Genomic DNA, 13,412 nt, shown 5'->3' with positions numbered 1-13,412 from the left:
TAGAAGATCTCTTATCTTATAGCGAAGTTATATATAAAAAAATTGAATAATTAATCGCGAAGAATAGTATCTTTAATTAATTATAATTTAATTATTTCTTATTTAATTAAGATCTCGTTTAAACTCTAGACGTTAAAATATATAAAGTTATAGATAATATTATTAGTATATATTTAAAATATAAAAATATAAGATAGTATTAGCTATTTCTTTCGATTCGCTAATTATATAAATAATTTAATATCTTATTTATTCCTCGATTACTATTTATCGAGATTATTTCGCTATCTTATTTAAGTTCTTTAAAATTAATTTATCTATTTAATAAACTTATTTAGAAATATAATAATTTAACTTAATTTCTTATTAAAGTCTCTATTAATATATTTCTTTAAATTTTTTCGCTAATATAAATAAAATAAGTAAATTAATCTTAGTTATAATATTAGAATTAATATAAATATAATATTAATATAAATATATTAAATAAAATAAATAAAATATTAAATTATATAGATAAAAGAGAGATAGTAAATAGTAAATAAATATCTCTATTAAGATACGTTAGACTTAAATAAATTAGAGAGCTAAGTAATATATTAAGAATATAAAATACGCTCGTAATAATTATCTCTATAATAAGTTTTAAATATAAGATTATTATCTCTATAATAGATCTTAAATATAATCTATTATATCTTTTTAAATATCTTTTTAAATATATATATCTTATACTCTATTTTATTCTATTTTTAATATATAATATTAAAATTTAAGAGAATTATTTAGAAGTACTTAGAAGTACTTAAGATCTATTAAAGTAGTTAAGATATATCTCGAAATCTCATCTTTAAGTTAAGATGAAGTCGAGGTTTTAAGATAACTCGAAACCTCGATCCGAAACTCTACTTCGATCTCGATTCCCTTCGAAATCTCGTCGAGATTTCTCGCCTCGTTATATAGCGTAATTAAATACTTTCAACTTATATATATAAACGAAACTACGATCTATCGATTAATATTAAACTAATAATTTAATAGATCTATTAAAATAGTACTTATATTTTATATTCTATAGAATTCTATAATAAAGCGTATTAATTATTTATCTTCTATTTTATAATTATCTTAATAGTTTTCTTAAGAGTTTAAGAATCGAACTTCTTATATTAAGTAAAGTTCTATAGCTAATTAAAGATCTTCTTACTTATAATAACGTAGATAGCGATATATTTAATAATAGATATATAAAGTCGTTTAAGTATAAGAGCGATAATATTATAAATCTTAGCGCTAAGTACTTTATAGCTTTAATAGTAAAAGAGTATATTCTCTAATACTAGTATTATAAATTATATCGAAATAATTATATAATAAAAATTCGATACTTAGATCGTAGATAAATTAAATCTTCTTTATAATATTCTATAGAATAAAGAGAGATAATAAGCTACGAATTTCTTCTTTATCTTTCGAGAATATAGTTAGCTAAAATTCTTAAAAATCGACTAAAAGAGAAGATATATTAAGAGAAAATAGATTTCTTCGTAATTTAAGTTAAGTATTTATAATTTAAACTATTACGTAAATAAATCTACGTATTAAAGAAGTTTTAAATACTATTATTATATAACTTTAAAGCTCGAGTATAGAAGATCGATACTAAGAATATCGATAATATAAAGAATAATTTTTTATATTTAGTTAATTTATAGCGAGACTTAGTTACTATAGAAAAGAAAGAGTAATAATTACTCTCTAACTCGTATAGATAGAAGAGAATATAGATTTTTAAATTCTACTAGATTTAAAATTCTTTAGCTTTTCTATTAAATATTATTAAGCTATATATATAATAGTTTAAAAATACTCGAAAGAGACTCTTTTTAACTACTATCTACTATAGTACTAAATAAAGAGTTAACGACTATCTCTATATTATCGAATACTCGATTAACTCTAATATTATAGTCTTTAACTTTATAGCTAAGAAAATTTCTAATTTCTTTAATCTTAAGAATTATCTTAAGATTACGTATAATCGATTAGAGATAAGAGTTTATAATCTCTATTAGCGTATCGTTATATAAGCTTCGCATCTAAATATTTACTAGAAGAATTCTTACTTTAAAAATATTAATACTCTCTATAATTAAATCTTTTAGAGTAATTTCTATAGACTTATTATTAATTAGATATCTATTAATATAAATAAAATATAAATTAATAATATTTAGATTTAATAGCTATTATCTAAATCGTCTTTAATTTATAGAAAGATTATTATATTAACTTATTTCTTTAATTACTATTAATTAAATTTAATATTTAAAATTATATTAAAAGATTAAAGAATAGTTATATAATTTTAAAGATAACGAGTTAAAAGATTTATAAATTCTAATAATATAAAGACTTAACGAAGTATAAAAGTTATAGTTAATATTAAATTATATTCGCGAATAATAATAAGATTAGATTATTATATTTTAAATTAAAGCTAAATTAAAGAAGTTAATTAAATAAAATTATATTTAAAATTATAAATTCTTTTTAAATTATTAAATAGATATAAGTTATAAAATAATAAAGATAGAAAATATAATAGTTATAATTAAGCGTTACTTTTATAATTATAAAAGATAATAGTTAGTAATTTTAGATAATATAAATATTATTAATATATATAATAGAATAAGATAGAATTAAGCTTAAAAATCTTAAATTTATATATATAGCTAATTATAAATTCGATAGATCTACGCTTTTTAATTAGATATCGCGAATAAATAAATTAGCGTTCGTAACTATTAAAAAAATAGATATACGTTATTAATATATAAAATAACCTTTTTATTTTCTATTAACTTTTTAAGATTTTTTTTTAAATTATAAAATAAAATATAGGCTTTTAGATAAAAAAAGAATTTCTAAATTTAGTCTTATAATTATTAAAGCGTAAGGAATTCAAATATTGCTTATTAAAGTTCGCTCGATAGTCGAACTACGCTGCGCAACGGGGCGGGGGACCCCGACGGGGTTTCGGGGGGGGTCGGGGTCGGGGTGGGGTTTCGGGTCGGGGTTTCGAGTTTCCTCGAAACCTCGACCCCGCTCCGACCCGGGAGCGGGGTTTCGGGGTATACTCCGTTACCTCGATAGACCCTAAGTACCCCTGAGCGACCCCTCTAAAATTTGATATTATGTAATAGAAATAGGGTAAAATAGAGTGTAGAATACGATATCGTAGTCTAAATTAGAGTATAAGATATAGGTGCTTAGAAAGATGCTTAGAATATATGTGAGATTGTATTTACGAGGTGTTAGGGGGGCGCTACGGGGGCGTTGCGGGGATAATAGCCCCGAGCTAACTTGATTGATAGGCTTGGCGAGGTAACGGGGTGCCCCCGTTACCCCGGTAGGAAAACCCCACCCCGTTGAAACCCCGACCCGGAGCGGGGTGGTGTTGGGTACCCAAAACCCCGTCTTACCCCGCCCCGTTGCGCAGCGTAAGTCGAATAGCTCTAATCAGATACACATTATTTGATTTTAGAATAACTTTTTTATTTTCTATTAAAAATTTGAGATTTTTTCTTTTAATTATAGAATAAAATGTAGCCTTTCAGATAAAAAAAGATTTACTAAATTTATTCTTATAGATATTTAAAAGTAAGGAATTCAGATATCGCTTACTAAAGATCGCTTATCAAAATTTCCTCGATAGTTCTAATTAAAAAAAATGTTTATATATTTAATTTATAAACCTTTACTCGTTAATAATAATTAAAATAAATCTTATATCGATTTAAGATATTTTATATTTAATATATTTAAAGTATATATTATTATTATTTTATAAAGCTTAATAGTTAAGAAGATAATAATATTAGATATAACGAGTAAAGATCTATAAATTAAATTCATAATCGTTTTTCTTAATTAGAGCTATCGAGTAAATTTAATAAGCGATCTTTAATAAGCGATTTTTAATTTTTAAATTTCTTACTTTTAAATATCTATAAGACTAAATTTAATAATTCTTTTTTTATATAAAAATCTATATTTTATTCTATAATATAAAAAAAAATCTTAAAATTTTAATAGAAAATAAAAAAGTTATTTTATAAATTAAAATTTATATCTATTTTTTTAATAAGGGAGGCGCGAAAGGACGAGATTTTAATAATTATAGACGCTAATTTATTTATTTACGATAAGTTAGTCGATTTAGTTAAAAAGCGTATAGAACTCGAATTTATAATTAGCTATATATATAAATTTAAGATTTTTAAACTTAATTCTACTTTACTCTTTTATATATAATAATAAAAGTAATAAAAATAAAAATATTAAAAGTAAGAGAGTTATTCTAATAATATATAAAGTTAATAAAGAAAGAGCTAAATATAATAAAAAATAAAAAATTCTAAGAGAGCTTAAATATTTAATATTAATAATTACTTTTATTAGTTTATATATATTAATAATAACTCTAACTCGCTTATTATCTAATATTAAGAGATTTCTTTTTAAATATTACTAGCGATAAAAAGAATTATTTTAATAATAAATTAAATAAATTAAATAATATATATATTAATATAAAGAAAGTATTTTAAATATATAAGAAGTATTATTTAAAATAATTAAGAATTATAATTTAAATGTAATTCGCTTACTAAGTTTATTAATATTTATAAACTTTAAAAATATTTTTCTAAATCTCTTTAATAAATATAATATTAATATTCTTCTAAGTACTTTTAATTATATTATAGAATTATTAAATATTATAATATTATTTAATAAGATATAATAGTTATTTTTCTTTTTTAAATAATAAAGAATAATATATAAGCTTAAATCGATATTTAAAATACTTTAAAGCTATTCTCTAATTTAATAAAAAGCGAATTAAAAGAGCTATATAATATATAAACTCGTATATATATAAAAATAAAAATAATTAGAAATGAATAAATAATAATAACTAAGTAATCTTATTTTAAAGTTATAATAAATATTATTATTAAGAATTAAATAAACTCTAGCTATTAATTTTAATTAATATTATATATAAATACTAATTTTAATATATTTTATTTTTTATATAAATTATTAAATAAATTTATAATAAATTAAATTAATATAATTAATAAGATAAAAGACTTCTTATTTAGAATAGAATAATAATTTAAGATATATAAGATATAAATATTTTATTTTAGAAAAATAGAGAAGATATTAGATAAGAAATATCTTAATATTTTAATAAATATAAATAATCTAATCTCGATATTAAGTAACTAAAATAAATATAATAAGATTAAAAAGATATATTAATAAGTATTAATATTAAAAGAAAGAGTATTAAATAAAAAGTATTTTAATATACTTAAAAGTATAAATAATCTAATTAAAGTATAAAGTAAGTAAGATAAATATAAAAAGATTAAAGAGATATATTAATAAATACTATCGCTAATAAAAAGAGTATTAATTTTTTTTAATATATTAAGAAGTATAAATAATTTAATTAAAGTATTAAGTAAATAAAATAAATATAAAAAGACTAAGAAAATATATTAATAAGTACTAGCGCTAATAGAAATAATTATTAAAAAGAAATATTTTAATAAGTATTTATTATCTTATTTTTTTACTATATTAAAAGAAATGATATAAGAATAGAAAAGTATTTTATTATTAAGTATACGCTAGATATAAAAAGATATTTAGAAAGAAATATATAATTATTATAATATTTTTATAATATTATTTTATAATATTTAAAGAGAAGAAAGATTAATAAAATTTAGAGGTTTATTAATTTAGAGAAGAAATAGTTATAAAGAAGTAAACGCTTATATTCTATAGCTATAATAATTTTTATTAATTAATCTTTTCTTCTAGAATTAGATTAAATCTAGTCTTCTTTAATAAATAGATAACGATTATAATAAGTATCTTCTTTTTAATATTAAAGCGATTAAAGAGAGTTAATTTAATAGCTACTAGAATATTAAAGAGTCTTAAACTCTTCTTAAATTAATTATTAGATCGAATATTAGAAATTAGAGTACTAGTCGAAAAGATATAGTATATTTTATTAAATATTTTATATTAAGTAATATTACATCGTATTCGAATATAATATAAATAAAATCGAATACTATATTATTTTTCTAATATGGATTCGAGATCTTAACGATATATATTATAATATAATATATCTGTGATATTATATCATGAAATAATATATGTATGAAATATCCCGATTGAAATTTCTATATTTAGAAGTATAAGTAGCTATTCTAGTTATTATTCTAGTTAACGGCTACCCTTATTCGATAAATCCGACATAATGGCTGTCACTACCATGGCTGCCACTACCATGGCTGTCACTACCATGGCTACCCCTACCATGGCTACCACTATCATGGCTACCACTATCATAGCTACTGTCGAAATGTAACCCCCGCGCATCCCAGCCACCGTATTCTTCAGCCACCTAATTTTATACTATATTTAGAACCTGGCCTCGAAGAGGTTTTAGAGAATTAATCCGTTCGTTCTATATATTACATATCTGATATTTTAATAGCTATCACTATTATAACTATTACTATTTATTATTTAAATAGTCTACTATTATATAATAGCTATAATAGTAATAATTATAATAATAATAATTATAATAGTAATAATTATAATAGTAATAATTATAATAATAATAGCTATAATAATAATAGTTATAATAGTAATAGTTATAATAGTAATAGTTATAATAAATTAAAATAATAACTAGAATAGCTACTTATACTTCTAAATATAGAAATTCTAATTAAAATATTCTATATATATATTATATTATAATATAATATTATAGATATATTATATCGTAATATATTTTACTAAGATTTTATATTATATTAGATATAAAATTATATAAATATTAATATTCTATATTATATTAGAGTATAACGAGTAAAGATCTATAAATTAAATTTATAATAATTTTTTTAATTAGGGCTATCGAGTAAATTTAATAAGCGATCTTTAATAAGCGAACTTTATTAAGCGATATTTAAATTCCTTACGCTTTAATAATTATAAGATAAATTTTTAAAATTCTTAAAAATTCGAAAAGCGTAAATAGCGCTTTAAAAATTAAAGAAAAAATCTAAAATTTTAATAGAAAATAAAAAAGTTATTACTCTTATAAATAACGTATATCTATTTTTTTAATAAAGAAGGCGCGAAAGAGTGAGATTTTAATGATTGTAAACGCTAATTTATTTATTTACGATACTTTAGTCGATCTAATTAAAGAGCGTAGATCTAATAAATTAATAATTAATTATATATATAAATTTAAGATTTTATAGCTTAATTCTATCTTATTCTATTATATATACTAATATAGTAGATTAATATTTTATATTATATTATATCTTTTCGACTAGTAAATTAAAGTTTAATCTATAATACTTCTTATCGTAATATTCTAAATAGCGCTAAAATAGTTAATACTCTTAATATTCTTGGCACTTTCTATATAATTATATTTATTTAACGATAATACTTTATATAATTACGTATATACTTATTAGCTCGCTCGACGAAGTCGTATAATTATATATTACCTCTTCTATAATCTTTTCTATACTCGTTATTATCTTTAAGACGTATTATCTTCGTAATATATCTCGATATTTACTCTATTTATTTTTAAATTCTCTTTTAAATAAGCTTATAATTTTAATAATATAGTTAATATCTTTTAACTTTCTTATAAATTCTTAATATATCTTTTTAAATAATATAATATTTTATTTATAGTTAATAAGATTTAATAAGTATTTAAATTTAAGTCTTATTATTATAATTAGTACTTTAAATATTAGATATATTAATAAAAGATAATTAAGATAGAGAATAGTAAGAAGATTTCTATTTATTATACTATATAAATAAGACTTATATATTAAAAGTCTTTATACTCTTTCTTTATTTCTCTACGCTATAATTAGTACTTTAATATTATTACTATTATATATTCTATTAATATCGCTATTATATATATACTTCGCATATATATACTTCGTATATATATACTACGTCGCTATTATATATAATACTAATACTTATTAAAATAAAGAATAATAATACTATCTATGAAATTTGAAAGTATATTAAGTACTTAGCTCTATCTAAATTCTTATCTTAATATATCTAGAACTTTTAATATCGATCTTCGTATTAATAAGAGAATAATAAATATAAATAGAATTATAATACTCTCTACTTCTACTACTATTAAATATTAATATTTAATTTCTTTTCTAATATTCTTAATTAAAGTCGACTTTACTTACTTATTTTATTACGTTTTTAATATAGCGTAACTTATCTTACTAGCGTAACTTAGTATATCGCTTTCTTTCTTTAATTTTTACTAGCGTAACTTAATATATCGCTTTCTTTCTTTAATTTCGTTTATAGCTTTAGCTTTAAAAATTAATTAATTATATTATATTTAGAAATATCTTTCTTTTATATATAAAACTACTTTTCTAAAGAATATATTTACTTTATATCTATATTCTTAAAAATTAATAGTAAGATTAACTTTTCTATATTAACGTATTATTTTTTACTATTTTATATTAGAGATTATTTTTATACTAAGAAATTTTCTTCTATTAGAATAACACTTTTTATATTAAAAGATATCTCTTTCTTTAAATTAAAGAATCTACTTTTTTAAAGAAAATCTATTTCTTCGTTATAAGAAAGTTATTATTATATATCTATAACGACTCTTTATTTATCTACTTCTTATTTAAAGAAATTTCTTTTTTATAAAACTTATTTCTTTAAAGCTATCTATCTTTCTTTCTTTATAAAAATATATAAAAACTTTAAATTTAGAGCTCTCGTATTCTAGAATCTTTATTTTAAATTTCATATAAAGTATTAAATTTCTAACGTTAATTTATATTTAGAATTAATCTAAATTTATTACTTTTTTAAAGAAAGAATCTTTTTTTAAAAAAAAATCGCTATAGAAGCTATTTACTTTCTTTTACTTTTTTAAATAACTTTTCTTCTTTTAAAGAAAACTTATCTTTTACTTTTAATACCTTCTTTTCTTTTCGATAGAGCTTTCTTTTTATTTCTTTTTATATCTTCTTTTATAATAGAGTATAACTATTTATAATTAATAAAATTAGAAAATCTATTTTAATAGAATTAATAATTTTACTCGCTTTTTAATTTTAAGCTTTCTTAATAAAAAGTCTTAAACTCTATAAGTAGATTCTTAATAAGAATTATTATTAGATTATTAAATTAATTATATAGACTTATAATTTATCTATCGATATTCTTTATAATTAAGATTTATATATTTAACGAAATCGATCTTAGAGTACTAACTCGATTTCTTTTTTAAAAATTACTCGATTAGAGAAATCGCTTATCTATCCTCTTTTCTAAAATTATAATTTTAAATTTATAAATACTCTAATAAGAGTAGTTATTATCTTTATATATAAAGTTTATTATTATATAAATAATAATTACTTTCTTATCTAATAAGTTAAAATAACTTAATTTAAATTTAAAAATATCTTTATTCTTAAGAATTTAAATTCTAATTTGAAAAATTTAAGTCTTAATTTAAGAGATTATATAAATATCTTTTTAGAGTTATTATCTTCTTCTTTTTTTAAGATAACTTAATCTTCTTATTTTAATAATAGAAATTTTCTTTTTAAACTCGATAAAGATAAAAAAAGAAGACTTATTAATCTTTTTTTATTATTATTTATAACTCTTACGCGAAAATCTTAATCTCTTTATTAATCTCTATTTCTATCTTTCTTTTTATCGCTTTTGAATTCTATATTAAAATAAATTAAGTTTTAAGAAAGCTAAATATATTAGATTTCTAGAATCTTTATATAATAACGAATTTAGTAAATAGAATTCTCTTTTTATCGAGTTAAGCTATATTTAATAATATATTAAAAAATAATAATAAAGAATATTAAAATTTCTTAAGTATAGATTTTTTAATAATAAATTTAATAGATTAATTTTTAATTAGTTAAAAGCTTTTAATTTAGAAAATATTACTTTAAAATCTAATTCTAGCGAAAATTAATTTTTATAAAATTAAAGAAGTCTTTAATAAATATCGTCTTCGCTTATAAAAGTAAATTCGATAATAGCTTATAAAAGTAAATTCGATAATATTATTTTTAATAATAAAGAAATTATATATTAAGAAATAGATTCTTTTTATCGATATATAAAAGATTATATTATAATTAAAGAAGAGAATATTATATATATAAATCTTTTAACTTATTTTTAAAAAGCTATCTTATTTTAATAATTAAATACTTTATCTTAAAATAAGAAAGATATAATAATATAATTTTAAATAAAATTAAAAAGCACGCTTATTCGACTATAAGATTGTTTTAAAATATTTATATTCTTAATCTTAAATTAATTTATTAGATAAGTTTATATTCTTAATAATACTATTAATAAATATAATCTTAAAACTATATATAAAGCGTTTTTAAATATATTATATAAATAGAAATTTTCGAGAAGTACGTTTAAGTTATTTAAATATAAAATTATTTAAAAATTAAAGTATAAATTATTATATCGCTTTTAACTTTTTAGATTATACTTTATAAATTTATAAAAAAGTTTAATAATAGAAAGAAGTTATAATCTTATCTTAATTAGTAAAAGAAGTTATAATATAAAAATATATAAAAGAAAGTTTAAGATTAAGAATAAGAGAGATATAGAAATTAAGATTATAAGTAATCATTTAATAAAGATAGATCTTTTTCTAGAGAATAATAAAATAATTTTTAAAAAGCTTAAAAGCGATTATTTCTTTCTTCTTACTCTTTTATAATAAACTTATAATTATATAATACTCGTTTAATTATAAATATTAATAATAATCGAATTTTCTTATATATTTCTCTTATACTTTCTAAGCTTATATACTTTATTAGTAGAATTAAGATAATTAAATATCTTTTTATATATAATTATTTAAATAATAATTTTTATAGACTTTATCTTTAATTTAAGTTTAAATTTAAATTTTAATTATAACTTTAAAGAATTAAGCTTTAAAAAATACTTTATTAATTTCTAAATAGTTATTTATAATTATAATTAAAAACGTTTAATTGAATTAGTTATAATATTTAAATTAAATAAATTATTAAAATTATAATAGATATTTATTTTATTTAATTAGATAATATAGCGATAATTAAAAATATAGTAATTAAGAATTTATAAAAATATCTATATCTTAGTTTCTATAGAAATTATACTTTTATAGTTTTAAGAATAAGAGCTTTATTTCTAAAAGCTATTATAAAGATTATAATTCTATATATTTATAGAATTCTTCGATATATTAGATAAGTAATAATTATTAATCGAAAAGATATAATATAATATAAGATATTAATCTATTATATTATACTCTAATATAATATAAAATATTAATATTTATATAATTTTATATCTAATATAATATAAAATCTTAACGAAATATATTACGATATAATATATCTATAATATTATATTATAATATAGTATATATATAAGATATCTTAATTAGCATTTCTATATTTAGAAATATAAGTAGCTATTTTAGTTATTATTCTAATTAATTATAGTCGCTACTATCGTAGCTACTCTTATTATAGCTATCTCTACTATAACTATCTCTATTATAACTATTCTTATTATAACTACTCTTATTATAGCTATTTCTATTATAGCTATTATCGAAATATAATCTCCGCGTATTCTAGCTATTATATTTTTTAATTATCTAATTTATATTATATTTAAAATCTAGTCTTAAAAAGATTTTAGAGAATTAATTCGTTTATTTTATATATTATATATCTAATATTTTAATAACTATTATTATTATAATTATTACTATTATAGTTATAATAGTAATAGTTATAATAATAATAGCGATAATAATAATAGTTATAATAGTAATAGTTATAATAATAATAGTTATAATAATAGTAGTTATAATAGTAATAGCTATAGTAGTAATAGCTATAATAATAATAGTTATAATAATAATAGTTATAATAAATTAGAATAATAACTAAAATAGCTACTTATACTTCTAAATATAGAAATCTTAATCGAAATATCTTATATATATATTATATTATAATATAATATTATAGATATATTATATCGTAAAATATTTCGTTAAGATTTTAAATCTATATTAGAAAAATGAAATAATATTTAACTCTATTTATATTATATTCGAATACGATATAATATTACTTAATATAAAATATCTTATAAAATATACTATATCTTTTCGGCTAGTAGTAATAATTATTATTTTTATTAATATATATAAAAGAATAAGATAGAGTTAAGCTTAAAAATCTTAAATTTATATATATAATTAATTATTAATTTAGAGTTACTACGCTCTTTAATTAGATTAATTAAATTATCGTAAATAAATAAATTAGCGTTTATAATTATTAAAATCTTATTCTCTCGCGCCTTTCTTATTAAAAAATAGATATACGTTATTTATAATAGTAATAACTTTTTTATTTTCTATTAAAATTTTGAGATTTTTTATTTTAAATTTTAAACCGCTATTTGCGCTTTTCGAATTTTTAAGAATTCTAAAAATTTGTCCTATAACTATTAAAGCGCAAGGAATTCAAATATCGCTCACTAAAGTTCGCTTATTAAAGATCGCTCACCTATTTACTCGATAGCCCTAATTAAAAAAATAATTATAAATTTAATTTATAGATCTTTACTCGTAATATATTATATAATAGATAATTTTTAAAAAAGTTCTTTTTTTAAAATAAATATCTAATTTATTATATTTCTATCTAAGCTCTTAAATATTATAAAATTATATTATTAATTTATTAATTTAAAAGTAGCTATCTTAATTTAAATCTTAAAGTATCTTTTTTTATATACTAAATTAAAGAATAAAAAAAGAAGATTATTATTTTTACAAATTACTCTATTATTATTAATATTATTTATTAAATTATACTTTCTTCTTTATTCTCTAATTAAATAAATTTATAATTTATATATACTTTATAATATATTTTTTAATTTAATTTAAATATTTAATAAAGACTCGATAAGTAAAATATAATCTTTAACGCTTTATTTAAATTATTTTATAAATAAAAAAAGAAATTTAATATTTAAGATCTAGAAATTTTTAATAAGATTCTTATATATAACTTAATACTTATAGAAATATCTAAGAAATTTTATATTAAACTTATATTTAGCTATTAAGAGAATAAGAAATAATTAAAAATTCTTAA

This window comes from Letharia lupina (assembly GCF_014066315.1).
Source record: "Letharia lupina isolate WasteWater1 chromosome Unknown contig_7, whole genome shotgun sequence".
In the NCBI taxonomy this organism is placed as follows: domain Eukaryota; kingdom Fungi; phylum Ascomycota; class Lecanoromycetes; order Lecanorales; family Parmeliaceae; genus Letharia; species Letharia lupina.
Note: the sequence above shows the minus strand (reverse complement) of the source record.